Raw genomic sequence first — 14,992 nt, 5'->3', positions numbered from 1 at the left:
GATGTCTTCATAAGCTTTGCAGTTCCTATCTTGCTTTCTCTGTTCCCTTGCTGTGAGGGAAGCCAGTGATACCAATTATGAAGAGACTTAGGCATCTCCAGAGAAGATGAAGGCTCAGGCCTTCTGCTAAGAGTCAGAACAGGCTTGGCTGACACGTCACTGAGCCACCTTGAAAGTCCTGCTCCGGCTCCAGTTAATATCACGACAGTGATGTCAGAGACACTGGACCTGGCCAGCCCAAGCAGGCTGTTATGTTAGGCCATTAAGTTTGGAGGTAATTTTTAAAGATATTTTTAAATTTTTTTATTATTTTGTTTTACATGTATGAGTGTTTTGCTCACATGTATGTCTGTGTGCCAGCATTGTCTGGTAACCTCAGAGGTCAGAAGGTTTCTGACTCCCTGGAACAGGAATTATGGATGATTTCCAGACAACATGTGATGCTGGGAATTGAACCCCAGGCCTTTGGAAGAGCAACAAAGTTCTTGACTGCTGAGCCATCCTTCTAACCACCACCACCACCCTCTGGGAGTAATTTCTTACACAGCAATGGTTAGTTAATATGAGGGGTTTTGTATACTTAGTAAAAAAACAAACAAGGCTCCGGGAAGAATGTAAAAGCTGGGAGATGGAGAGGCATTCTCTAAAGTGCTGCCTGTGGACATGACACTGTTGTTGGCAGCTGTATAAGACACAAGACCTGCACAAGATCAAGCCAACCAAATTTCCAGCATGGATGAGGGAAAGGCTCATGAGACTCTATCCCTAAAGGAGGAGTTATCAGCAGTTAACTGCTGGGAATGGGAGGACCAGCCATCCTTGGAGGGGTGCTTACTGGATGGATGCCCACACTCTACTGCTCTACTGGATGATCTCATACACACAGGGATGGCCAGCACTAATGGGACTTACTAGATTTTGTTTGTTTTCAATGGGACAGGAAGTGGCGTGACTGATGTGACAGGGGAGCTCTGAGGTGAGTTTGGAATGGGGAAACGGCGGGTGGATGTGATCATTTTTCATTGTATACACATGGGCAATTCCTGCTTCTTGAGCTCGCCAGGAAAGGCAGGGATCTGTAGAGTAGAGCCATGAAGCCTGATAGCCTTCTATGAGGGCAGGAAGTCACTAGGTGCTGGTTATCCATGGGCACCTGGTGGCGTTCGAAGGGCAGCAATCAGGAATCACCAGCTCCAGTAAAGACTTGCAATGGCTCAGCCACCCCTGAAGAGTGGTCTGGGGGTCTCTTCAACAAAGATCTGTAGCCACTTTTCCCTGGGCTCTGGCATAGCTGGGTGCCCCAGTAAGGTTCCTTGGCCCCCAAAGGACCCAGGGCAGCTGGGAATTCATCCTGAAGTCTCTTGGCCAAGAGCTCTGGTTAGGGTTGTGGTTCTCTTTCATTTTCTGACCACTGCTGGCTCTGTTTTACTTCTGTAGGTGAAGCACCCATTTCCAGAAAGTGTATAAAATAAGCCAACTTCCCTAACCACCTGCCCGGGTTCTGACCTCTGAGCCATGAATATGCAGGGAAACTACCACATCTATGTTTACAGCCCAGATCTCTCTGTTAGTCTCTAGACATGGATTCCATTGTACCCTCATCTCCATTTACAGGGAGGGTCTCAACACTTTATGTCCAAAGATATTATGTCCCTCCCTCTTTATCGCTCCAGATCTGTCATCATGAACTTAATCCGTTAGTGTATTCAGAATATATTCAGAATCTGAACACACTTAGGCACCCTGCTCCATCATCAGTGAAAGTCTAGGAATCACAACCAGCATTTTGCAAGAATGATCTTTTAAGACTAGTTGATGGCTCTCCCGATTAAAGATTGGAGTGCTACCCATCTGCTGTGGTTTGGGGATGGTGTGAGGATGGCCCAAAGGCTCACACACTGGAAGACTGGGTCCCATGTGTACAGAGGTGGTGTGACTTCTAAGAGGTAGGGCTTCGTGAGAAGCTAATTAGATGATAGTTCACTGTCCACAGAAGGACCTGAGTGGACCTTTGAGAGGTACCATGACAGTGACCTGTAAAAAGAGCCAGCCTCATCCCCTGACTCTCTCTGGCTTTTTTTGTCTTATCAAAGCTTCTCTTTTGTATAGACTCTTCCCATTGTGATGCCATTCACCACGAGGTTCTCACCAGAGGCTCACACAACTGGGCTGGACTAGGTCTGGTCTTAGCCTTTCAGCCTCCAAATCTATGAGCTAAATAAGCTTCCTTTCCTTGTAGGCACCCAAGACTCTGATATTCTGCAAGGCTGGTAGGAAATGGAGCAGCACACGGTGTCCTCGTGAGGAAAAGCCAGCGTCCTCCTGGGTCTATAATTCAGTCCCACTCTGCTATTGTCTGTCTCTCTCTTGCTTTGCTCCAGCCCAGGTCCCTGTAACATGTCAGGGGCGCACCTCCTTTGGAACCTTGGTACTTTGGTACCTTGGAACCTTGGTGTTTTCCCTTCCTAGAGGGCTTTCCCCTGAGCCACTGTGTTGCTCCTGTCAGCTCATTGTTGTGCAGATATCATTTTTCTAAGGAAACCTCTCTCATACGAAGTTGCTCACCTCACCCTTTCACCCTGCCCTCGCTCATCCCTGATACTGTTTCACTTTCTCACAGAGCTTAGCCCCGCGTGGCCTGCTGGATGTCTGACAGAAGACAAAACAGTTCAATTTCCAGGTCTTTCCTGAACTGCCTTCATAACATTCTCTTTAGGGTGGACAATTCTGCTGCAGAACAAAGGCATCCTTGGGTACTCTCCCTGGTTGCCACAACACCAATTAAGGTAATCTTCACCAAAAAAAAAAAAAAGATTTGAGAGGGAGAGATAGTAGAGTTAAATGTATTTTAATGCAACTCTTTTGCAAACATCTGTTGAAGAGTGAAAGAAAAGCAATCCCAATGGCATTGTGTCAAGACGGTTTATGTTCGCATGGTGACAGTTTTAATAAAATGTCCTAGGAACAGGGATCCTAAAACTTATGGAAATTGGAGATAGAAACACCATTCCCTTGCTCTTGACAACCACATGACACAATCTTACAGATGCCACTCACGTAGCTGCTAGGGTTGGAAGCCTTTCTGGAGAAAGCACGCTGGGTAAAGGCATGAGTTTCTGCTCTTGCCAATCTTCACCCCTACCCCCACCTGAGCCCAACCCCCTCCACCATGACGGGATGCTCAGAGTCTTTAAAATAACGAATCAGCAATCCTTGGGCTGACTTGATGAAAGACAACAAAAGCTCTTGCTTTGTGATACTGCACGAGCACTGGACACTGTCCCATGGGAAGGCCAAAAATGAGAATTCCGACAGAATGCTCTCTTCAGTGTTCACTGCAGTGTAAGGAGGCCTTAGACAATGCCAAGGCCTAAGTGCTTGGTACTTCCCAGAGAAGAGAGCTGCGGGGAGTATCTTGGAGAACTTAGCAGTTCACAAGAAAGCTTTGATAGCTCCTGCTTGATCACTGGGGCCAACATGGACAGCAGCTAATTCACACACTAGGAACCAACCCTGGCAAGTGTGAGGAGAATTACAGCCAACAGCTCCACCCTGCACCAGAGAGATGTTCTCTAAAATGAGCCCAGATTGTACCTCCACGGGGTCTCACACTTCCTAAACTAAATGGAGTTTCTTAACAGGCAAACGTTTTCATCTGAAGATCTATGAATCTAATGTATTAGTGTGAATGTGTGAGTTTATGCTGTGGGGTGTAGCTGTGTAAATACTGTCATCAAGAAAGAGCACACTGATATTCCCAAAGCATGCATAGCGAAGGTGCTGACGGTGAGGTTTATATGTTATGCATTTCGGCATAAAATCTGAAGCATTACACATCTAAGTCACCTATGGAGAAGAAATGAATGATTTTTTTATTGAGGTAAGCTATTTGAATCTCTGTTGCAGATTAACTATGCATTGCCTTATGAAAGAAAGTCTGGATTAACCAAGAACAGAGTTGGGTGAGCCTGGAAGGCATCTATTTGTGCTGTACCAGCACAGCCCTGTAGAGGGAGTTAGAGGTGCACCTCCCTTCCTGGTCCACTCCCAAGCTATTACCCTGGGAATTTATGCAGAGGCAAGCAGTAAAAGCAGGTTTGCATCACCTGCTACGAGTGCTGCAGGCTCACTCAGGTTAGTAGGTTTGGTGATGAGGCCAGGTTTCACCTTTTTTTTTTTTAATTTTATTTTTTAACGAGAAGGGGAACTACCTCTAAACGCTGAAGTCTTGAGGTCAGAGAGCAGCAAGGACAGCAGGGAAGGTGACGGTAAAGAATGGAATGACTGTGGCCGTGTCCCCCACCCCCTTTGGGGCCCAGAACTAAGCAGGGCTATAGATCAATGGCTAGAGCAGAGCTAGTTGGACTGACCAGGTAGGGACCTTTTGCTTTAGTTAACTTGGTGAGAAACTGCAGAACACAACTGAGGCCATGCATAGGCAGAGTGTGACTCATGCTTCCTGAAGTCAAGGATGCTGTCTAGAATTCTATAAGAAAGGACAAGACCTAAGGGGGAAGGAAAGCCACAGGGAACTAGGAAGGACAGAGGGTGAAGAAAAGGCCCAGGGCAGCAGGGTCCAGACATGAGTGAGCTTTCAATAGCCCAGGTCCAGCAGACCCACATGCTGTGTATGCTCTGAGCTGCCCCAGCTCACTGCTGAGAGGGGAGACCTGGGTGGGGGGGCTTCTTCCAGGACAGAAGTCTATTGGTGGTCATGGGGGAAGGCAGGTGCACTTCTATGTCCAGGGGCTTTAGAAATTCGCCGACTGGCCCTCATCTTTACCTCCAGGTCTTGGGGACAAAGTCCTGTGAGGAGAAAGACAATGCAAAGCTCTATCCTCACTGGTCCTGAGCTGAGGAGGACAGCAGCAGTGTCACTTTGTTTTAATGGCTCTTACACAGCCACCTTTAGACAAGGATGTACCTGTTAGTCTATCTATCTACTACTTATCTTTAGTCTCCGTCAAGGTATTCGGCCTGGCACTAGGACCTGCCCTTTTCAATAAAATTGGTAGAGAGGCTGGTGAAGGTGCTTGAAACCATCGAAATGTCTTTAATGGGAATGATTTGGGGGGGGGGAGCAGACTAGGAGTAGAGAGGCACTCGGAGAAGGACTCCATCTTTGCAACCAAAGGCATTGCTGTAAAAAGCAGTGACTTTCTGATGTAGAAGATCCCCAGCCAGCATCCAACACACTCCTTGGCAAGAAGCAGAACCCACTGGAATCTGGGTTTATTGTCAGTGTTCTAGTGGAGATGGCCACCAGCCGCTAAAATCCTATAAAAGAGACCTCTGTTTTTGACATTAGATACTCTCTGTTGGAAATGTGCCTCATATATATCCAGATTCTCCCCGTCCTCTCTTCTGCTCCTTCCGTCATCTGTGGCATCAGCTGAAGAGTCTGCCTTCCACCCCCAATCTCATTTTTTCAGTTTAGCCCTCATGCCTTTGAGCCCCATCACTGACATGGCAACATCATTCTCTCTAGTCATAGCCCTGCCTCACGAGCAGTCCGCTACTCCCTTCCCTAAGCTGACCATACAGTCTTGGTTAACGGCATGGGTTGAGAGATACGCATAACATGTTCTGTGACAGCTGACTGACAAGAGTCTATTCTTTCTCCTCAGATACCCCTCCCCCTCAGACAGTAAAGCTCAGGGTCAACAGAAGAAACCAAGCTGGAGCTTCAATGACAAATGGGGACCAGAAGAAGACAGAACCAGCCTTTCCCTGCAAACGTGCTCCCAGCAGCTCGATACCAGCTCCCCCTAAGTCAGAGAGACACGCAACAGATCGCTGTACCACGGACCATGGATCAGTACTGCCCCCGTTCCTCATACAGAAACACAGGTGAGGTTGAGTCACCAGGGGGACGGCATTCAGGACCCTAGTTTTAAGTGCCCAAGCTGTGCTCTAGGGACACCCTCTGGAGGCATCCATTTCCAAGAGCTACTTGGTGGGAGGTGGGGTGGGACAGAGGAAGATGGTTCACAAAGCACAGCACAGTATCATCTGGGCTCGAATCCCCACTGAGCTGTATGCGCTTGGGAGAAGGACTGGCCCAAAAGGTCTAAGAGCTGCTTCAGGGCAGGAGGCCCTGTGTCTGGGAACTCATGAGCCTGTGTTTGACCAGCTTTCCAGATGACTGAGATGTGGGCTTAATTATGTTTGAGAACCACTGACAGGAGGGACCAAGAGAATTGAGAATCTTAGTCTCCATGTTCTCACATTATAATCCCCAGGGGAAGCTAGTATGAAGCCAGGCGAGAAAGGGTGAATTAGGAAGAATTGCTTCAAGAGTGGCGTGGACCTTTCTCTCTCTCTCTCTCTCTCTCTCTCTCTCTCTCTCTCTCTCTCTCTCTCTCTCTCTCTCTCGTGGAGTTTAAAACAATAAACAAGCCATCGAAATGTCACAATATTTCTAAGGCAGGGCCGGCCTCCCTGGTTTTCTATTCATCACCATCTGTCCAGAGAAGAGAGGTACAAAGTCCTTTTAAGGATGGATGGAAGAGGGATGAGTCTGTTTATTTGGATTTTAGTGCACAGTACAATAAGGTGTGACCCAGCCCGGGGTGGCCACAGACACCATGAAGCAAAAAATGTCAGTGCTGTCAATTTCTTTTTCTTTTTCTTTTTTACCCAGACTCCCACCCTCAGAGCATCTACATAGTCCCGATACAGCTCCAGCCCCAGGAGGAGGGCTGGGATGGGTCTGGAGGAAGCCAGGGCGGCCAGAACATTACCTCTAAACAGCTGCTCCGGAGAGCTGTCTGGTGAAGACGTATTAACTCACTGGTCTGCCGGTGAACCACGAGACATGTGGCGAGGGGAGCACAGTTCTCTTGATTAGAGGATCATAATACTGCGCTGCGTTTGAAGGGGAGGGCACAGACGCTGTACAGGTTATACGGAGCTGAAAACATTACACTTGAACCAGATGTTAGGTGAAAGCTGTGTGCGTGGATGGAATGATCACTTAAGGGATTGCTCCATCTCCTCCCTCTCCACTTCGTCCTCCTCCTTTTTCTCCCCTCCTCTGGTGTCTGGTGGGGATAGCCCGTCATTATTGAGTGGCCACCTGAGTATTGTGATGTCAGAGGCCTCAGCCATAGGGAGCAATGCTAAGAAGGGGAGAGCCATCCAGGCTTGCTCCAGCACATGGGTGACGGTGGTATGCACTCTCAGAAAACTTCTACATGCTCTCTGCTTACCTGATAACATTTCACTTCTCAAACACCTCCTGAGCTTATCTTCTCTATTCCAAATCCACTTGGGAAACCAAGGAACCGTGCAAGTTGCCTAAGGTCATACACCTATACCCCACTACGGCTTCAGATGCGGCCAGAGTCCCTGATCACTTGTCCAGGCCAGTCTGGAGGGCCAGGCTGTTATTATAGAAAGTTTCCACACGCCTTCTATTCCTAACGGGCATCACAAGTATTGCTGGCCCACACGCTTCGGTGGCACCAGCAGACTGTCACACTCTTAGTAAGGCACTCCATTTAGGACCGTGACCCACAACATGTTTGCGCTGGATATCAATTTGCTGGCTCTAGATAGTCTAGAGCTGTTTACATCTTATCTCAAATGCCAATAACTGAGCCCAGATTAAGACATCTGGAAATGCAACTTGGATTCAAGAAGAATCACCAATTTAGTTCACACAACCCTAGTCCTACCCTGGATGCCAACAACATAAAAAATCGGGAGGAGGAAGTAGGAAGAGAGCTTTGCTCATAACATAACTGTCCACAGCAGGGACAGGATTTATCTTTTTTTTTTTTTTTTTAAATTCAATCTGGCATTTGCAGCATTAGTGCTGAGGAAACAGAAATGAAACTGAAAGGTGGTGTGGGTGCGCCCTCTGTCTGTCCATCCCCGTGTGTGTGTGTGTGTGTGTGTGTGTGTGTGTGTGTGTGTGTGTATGTGTGTGTGTGTGTGTCTGTATGTGTGAGTGTGTGCGTATGAGAGAGAGAGAGAGAGAGAGAGAGAGAGAGAGAGAGAGAGAGAGATTATCCAGGTACGTTGACCCTGACGTACGTGTAAGGGACTTCAGAGAGAAAGGAAGCAAGCCACTTGGAATCAGACAGGAACGCGGGGAGCAGACATATAACCTTTAGCACATGGCCTGCTCAACTCATCAAGGAACACATCCCAGGTCCTAAATAAAACCCCCGGAAAGCACACACACACACACACACACACACACACACACACACACACACACACACACGGGAAGCTCTGGCTTGGGTATAAACAACTTATTGGCCAGGAGCTAGAGAGATCAACAACAACTGGGGTGATTAGGTTTCCAAATCTGCCATAGATTTCATTCAACCACGTAGTAAATAAAATAAAACTTCATTGTAAATGAGCCTCGGCTGTCCCCCATGTGACAGCTTTTGCTGCCTCCTCATGTGACTGGCCTCCCAATTTAGCGTGTACCCAACTCCCAATGACCTGTAATAACACTATTCCCAAATTAGAGCTCTCGATTTGACTTGGCTTTGGTTCCTCCCTCAAAGCAAAATAAAGCATCCGTTTTCTTATTTTCACATTCATAATACTCCCCCTTGGAGTTGCCAACTCAAACCCTGCTCCAGGCAGACTGAGCCCTCCCTACGGGTTTTTTTTTTTTCCCTTCTTCTTCTGGTTAGCCAAGAGCCTGATGGAAAAACACCAAGAGACAAAAACAAAAACAAAATCAGACGAAAATTCCAAGTAAGTGACATTCAGCTGGAAAAGCTATGATTCACATGCAAATAAAAACCTCCCCGAATTCACTTGCATCATATGATGCAAGCCCCTGGCTTCGACATGAAAAAGGACAGCATGAAATCACTCTCAATTAAACTTACTCCAGAATACTGGAATTCTCTGGCAGGACCTTCTCAACTAATGATAAGAACCCTCCCTTTCTCCTCCCTGCAACAGTAGCAGGATGAAACCAATTTGGAGAGAGCCCAGGGCATCCCCACCTAGGCTGACAAGTCATCCTGAAATCCCCAAAGGGGTCCTGCATCCACGTGTCCCCATTCACCCTTAGACTTCTTACAGCCTGGGAAGAAATCAGGTTAGGGATGGACCTCCCTGGAAAGCTGGAAAGTGCTCTCTTCCCAGCAGACACACACACACACACACACACACACACACACACACACACACACACACACACACACGAAGGACGGTGCTAAGGACACCGGACTCAGCATCCTGCCCAGGATGCTACAGTCCAAGGAAACTGCCACGCCCTGGACAGACCTCCTCAGTCCTGTGCAGAATCTCCGTCTACACTTCTAAGTAATCAGCCTGTGAGTTCAGGCTAAGCCTGGAGACAGTAGTAGATTCGACTCCTCATACTGACATCCCAGCTCTTTCCCATAGAAGGTTCATCTGACATAGCTATCACTTTTCTCTATATGTGGCCTCTAGGGGTTGCAAACTCTGTCTTAAATCATGGGAATATAGAATTGGAAGGGATCTCCTTTACTGGATGCGAATGTCTCTACTAAAGAATTCTTGCCTAAGAGTCACCTAGACCCAATGCTCCAGGCCATGGGAATCTCCTCCACTGTCCGAGAACTGGGTCTACCAAGCCATAGTTGGCCTCTGTAACATTTGCTCAGTTCACTGGGATCCATTTTCCTAAAATGGCAAAGAACAAATCTATAATACCCACATGCCATTGTTCACAGTACTCATATAACACACAAGGAAGGACTCAAATGTCTATCAGTTGATACACAGAATGGCTGATGTACCTGGAAGACTATTCACCCTTCCTAGGGAAGGAGGTTCTGACACTAGCCACAACATGCACGAGCTTCTAAGACATCATGGCCAGCGGATTAAGCTAGATTAAAAGGGATGAATAATGAACAATTCCACTTACACGAATCAGATTCTTAGAGTTAGAAAGCAAGATGGAAGTTGCTGGTGGCTGGGACAAGAAGAAGAGGGCTCACCATTTAATGGATACCCAGCTCTTGTTTAAGATGATGGCAAAGGAGCTTTAGAAAAGAGTAGCCCTGAGGGGCCCCTCAACTTCATGAATGTGATTAATACCAGGACAGTACTTAAAATGGTTAAAATGGGTGAATTTTATATTAGTAGTATTTTATGACAATAAAAATAAAGATAAATTTACTCTCCTTTTCACAAAACAGCTATTCCCCCATATCTGTCTTACTAGCCTAAAGCTCACAGCATTTGAAAATCATTCTTAGAGATGTGATTTCTAGGTACCCCTGCCTCTTGGTCTCTCTCTTCTGAGTACATTTAATATCTCTGAGAACCAGCTGTCCGGAGCCTCGCCTCGAGCTGGGTTCGGCTGCCCTCTCCTCAGGGTCTTGTTCTGAGGAACCTGCTTAATCCCAACACTGAGAGCTGCACAGAGTGGGTCCCCTGACTACCTGCTTCAGCTTCTAGGACAAAGGTCTAGGAATTAAAAACAACCAGAAACCACCTCACCACCCGCTGTCCCAGACCTGGCTCTCTTCCCCTGATGCCTGTGGCCAGTTGCAGCTGAGAAGCTAACCCAGAGAAGGCAATGAGAGAGAGAGAGGGCTCAGCGCAGCACACACTGGCCTTTCAAGACATTTTCCAATGGCTTCTGGGTGTTGGGCAAGTGGAAATGGTCAAGGGTGTCGATGGCTGTTTTTCTGTACTCTACCATAAGCCAGGGGCGTGATCAGGGTGTTCAGAAAAGTCTGCTAGGTGGGTGTAGCCCCCCAGAGCTGAGTAGATTGCATCCCTCTGGGTGCAAAGGTACACTCAGGACCCCTCTGACCACCTGGAAAAAGGTTATAAAGTTTGAGGCAGGAACAGTCCTTTTTGCATTTTGAAATCTGTTGAAATGAACAGCCCTTGTGTTGGTCTGGGTCCACAGGAGTCAGCCATTTCCTGAAAGTGAACTGCTCGCCCTTTGGAAGTGGACCAGTGATTTGGGGTGCCACGTGAAGTGTTTCTAACTTGGCTAATATTGACAAGCACAGCATACAGCTTTTCTAAGGAATGCCACTTATATGTCAAATGAACTACCCTTCATGGTAACAGGTGAATTATATATCTGTGAAAGTTTCTCTCTCTCTCTCTCTCTCTCTCCTCACTCTCTCTTTCTCTCTCTCTCTCTCTCTCTCTCTCTCTCTCTCTCTCTCTCTCTCTCTCTCCATACATATATGTGTAGAGTGTGTGTCTTTACATGCTTGCATTGTAGGATGTGTGGGTGCTTGTACATGTATGTAGTGTGTGTGTATGCATGCATGTAAAAGGTGTGTATGTGTGTATGTATATTCATATATGTGTGCCTCACCTCCTAGCTGGACAAAGCACATGTCAATAGTGATGACTAATTTCTCTACCTTCATCTTCTTGACTTCTGATTTTCTGTTAATATCAGAGCCAATAATAGGTTGACTTTGGAAAACTTTTTCCAATGCCAGTAGTTTGTCTGGAGTTTGAAAAGGCAGAGTTAAAAACTACCCTCTCTGGGAATCTTTTGGTTTTGGGACTTGTCAGAGAGGTTCTTAAGAACCCATCATCTCCTGTAGTCTGTGCCCACAAGATGAGCCAGGGTTGGTCCTGCCTCTCTCCTGTGTTGACCACACCTGGATAAGCAGGAGATTTGCTCTCTTGTGTGGAACAGTTTAGATGCCAGTCACCTGGCTTGAGAAGGAGCCCTTTATTCTGAAGAATAAAACTCAACGCCTTCATTATCCCTTTCTCTTTAGAGGCTCCTGTTCTCCCAATTCCTCCTCTGTAAAATAGGCCAGCTATAGGAACCTACATTTTCTTATGAAAACTAAAGAGACAGATGAAGGTTCGGAGTGTTCTATGGGGGAAGAAGTTAAGTCTGTGTGTGGTGGGCTCTTAGGTAGGAATAAACTAAGCCAAGAAGTGTCCTGGGTGAAGAATCACAAAAGACTGACAAAAGGCCACCCAGGATCCCAGTCCTTCCAGCACCACAGCCCTTTTAACCTGTAGGAAGTAGCCCTTTCAGTGACGAGCAAAGGAGTCATAAGTGGTGGCTCTGGGGTCTCCCCGTCATCCACCTGCATCTCCTGAGACAGAGGGAGGGATTACATCAGTCTCCCTGAACCTGAAACTGGGCCTCAGACTTATTTGTACTAAGCGTTTTCAACCTTCCTCACTAGGATTACCCTGGGGAAAATTCCATTTGCCTTCCATTCCCTTTGGAGGTGTCCTGGAGAGAAGGTTTTGTGAGGGAAATGACTGTCCTTCCTAGTCTTCTGCAGATAGAACAGAACCCATACTCTGGAGGCCAGAGCACCAGCAGCTACTCTTGTTCCTCCAGATCATGGCTTCCCTGGGGAGGGTCCACCTCAGGCAGCATAGTGTGGCATCTGACAATGGAAGAAGCTAACATGCAGGTTACAGAGAAAACTCGGTTGATTATCCACGCCCCAGAAATATTTCTTTTGAAGATTTTTTTTTATGTGTGTGGGTGTTCTGCCTGCATGTATGCCTGTGTATTGTGTTTGTCCAGAGCCCACAGAGATCAGGAGATGCTGTCAGAGGCCCAGAGACTGGAGTTAAAGAGTGCTATAAATCATCACATGGGCACTGGGAATTGAACGTGGGTCTTCTGAAAGAGCAACCAGGGCTGTGAACCACAGAGCTGGTACTAGGTACCAGCAAACTTGCAACCAGTGGGAATCAGTCATTTCTCTCTACATCCAGCAGACCTCTTACAAACAAGGCAGCACTGGTCAAATATAAGCCATGAAACCCCTGGCTGGCCTGTGTTTCTGGTAAAGTGGAACGCTGGTCTCCTTTTATGCTTTAATTTAGTGCGTGTTTATTTCCTTCACTGCATCACTTTTTAAAATTTATTGTTTGAAAGAATGAAGCCGTTGAGTACATACCAAGAGCAGAACATTATGGAGACCTGACCCTGTAGAACCCGGGTCTGCCTAAGGAGAGGCTTAAGATACAGTCAATGAGCAGCAGGCACTATAAGGTTACCGGGATCGGGGACATATCTGAGAGTCACAAAAAGAGACTTCAGTGGCTATGTGCAGGGCCCAGATGGGTTCTGTATTTGTTCCATGGCTACAATTGGCGCAAGGGAAGACTCTGCAACTTTCTTGGATACAGGTATGACCTGGGAAGACACCACGGTCATGTAGGAGAAAAAAAATGGAATGGAATAGGAGGAGCAAGAGCTTGATAAGGAACTAGGCAAGGTCCAGCTCTCTCTGTTGCCTCTCGAGCCATGGCTATTGGCACGGCTTAGATATTCCCACCATTGATCCATTTCCCCAGATCCTTCCACGCACACAGCAGAGCCCCACATCCCTAAGCTTTAACGGTGATATTGCGATATGTCACAGGGATTCTTCTTTCATGAAAGATTTGTGAAACCACAGACCTCTTCCTCTCTGTGTATGTTTGAACTATCTACCCCAACAGTTCCCATCGGGCCAGCCCTGTAACCATAGATTGCATGTTATGACAACATAACGATTTTGTGGTCTCTCTTCAATAACTACACACTTCCTATTGAAGAGGGATATTGCATCCATCATAAATCCTTCTCCACTCAAGAGCAGCGTTTGTGTTCCAGCTCATCCCTACAGCTTTGCTTCTGGGAGATTTCCAGCGCTTGCTCCATCCCCCTACCCCCCCACCCCTGCCTCTCCCCTTCCTTCCCCCTTTCTCTCTCCTCAGAGGAGCTCTGCTAAACTGGCTTCTCCTACTACATTTTTTATTTGGACTTCACTCCATTCACGTGGCATGAAGTCAAACTTTTCTAAGATTACAGGCATTGCCCCACAACCAAATGATGGGTGCACACAGCCTGTGTTTACCTGCTTCATCCCTGAGTCGTGTCTGATGGCTTAATTCCATTTATTAAGTGTGTAGTAGTCTTTTTAAAAGGTTGCAAAATCTGTTCCTAAGCATAATTACTTCTCACTTCCACAATGAGTGTGCCTGGCCGCTGGTAGGGAAACTAAGGCTCAATCTTGTTGCTAGCAGCCCTGCTGTCTGTCCACGGCCTTTCCCCATGGCGGCTAAGCCATCACTGGCTGAAGGCAAGGCCTCATAGCTTCTTTTATGTTTTCCTGGGTTTTTCTTGGTTGGAAATCCAAACCTTGACAGACATTAGAAATCTAATCACATATAGACTAACAACAACTTCTGTTTAATCCAGTATGAAGGAAAAATAGAAGTCTTATTTCCCAAATGAATACTTTCTATGGAGATTTGTTCTATTTTGTTGAAGTAATGAAGTGTCAATAACTGGCCAGAATTTGGGTTCTACTTTTCTTCTTTAGGTTTTCTGTTCTTCATGATCCCATCAAAGCAAATGACCTTTGTAGTGTGCATTTTTCTCTTGTCATTTATGCTTTGATGTCATTTGCTGATATGTGCAGAGTAAAGTGCTGGAACTTGGTTGCTCTTTATAATATGTTTAAGAATACTATACAGATGTTCTGATATAAAGTGTTATTTTATTTTGGGTTACTATACATTCTTGTAGAATTTTCTACAGATTTGAGACTCCCCCACCCCTCGAAAGTCACATCCTTGGAGTGAAATATGCTTGAGTTAAGTTGTGGCTAGAATACTGGTAGGATTTTCTTCACAGTGTTCAAAAATATTTAATGTTGGGAAACATCAGAACATACTTAGGAGAGGTGGAAATAACTGAATTCTTCCTAAGAATTAAAAAAAAAATCTAATCACAGGCGAAAAGCATATCCCAGCATGCCTCCACAGCAATACAGAATCAGACTCTGAAAGCAAACACGCCGTTGGTTTAGTCCCCTCTCTCCAGCTCTGCTGGCGGGCTGTGAGGGAACTGTGTGTGTCAGATGAGGAGAAGGACTCTAGAACATACCATTATGATTATCTAATAATAATAGCACTCTTCCTGGCAATGCCCTTTGAAAAGACTAAACTCATAAGGCTTCCTTTACATCTCAGCAAGTGTCTGGGGTGAAATAATAAAGCTAAAATACAAACGGCT

At 46.5% G+C, this 14,992-nt stretch overlaps 1 protein-coding gene and 1 long non-coding RNA gene across 7 annotated transcripts in view; one reads left to right on the top strand and one right to left on the bottom strand.

Moving 5' to 3' along the window:
- Samd4 (sterile alpha motif domain containing 4) overlaps window positions 1-14,992 on the bottom strand; it is a 222,853-nt gene that overhangs the window by 97,433 nt on the left and 110,428 nt on the right. Inside the window, exon 1 of one of the 6 annotated variants that reach the window (XM_006519628.2) lies at window positions 6,744-7,553. The exons of 4 other annotated variants lie outside the window; for them this stretch is intronic. The gene's annotated coding sequence lies outside the window, so the exon portion shown is untranslated. Of the gene's footprint in view, window positions 1-6,743; window positions 7,554-14,992 lie in introns of those variants that run through there. One more of the 6 variants, NM_001163433.1, reaches the window with a different exon arrangement.
- On the top strand, window positions 265-6,782 carry Gm52121. The gene is made up of 3 exons (XR_003951145.1): window positions 265-2,786; window positions 5,628-5,850; window positions 6,644-6,782. It is a non-coding gene; the product is annotated as a predicted gene, 52121 (long non-coding RNA).

Source organism: Mus musculus, chromosome 14 (assembly GCF_000001635.26).
Source record: "Mus musculus strain C57BL/6J chromosome 14, GRCm38.p6 C57BL/6J".
Taxonomy (NCBI): domain Eukaryota; kingdom Metazoa; phylum Chordata; class Mammalia; order Rodentia; family Muridae; genus Mus; species Mus musculus.
Note: the sequence above shows the minus strand (reverse complement) of the source record. Positions and strands in the feature narration are given on the sequence as shown.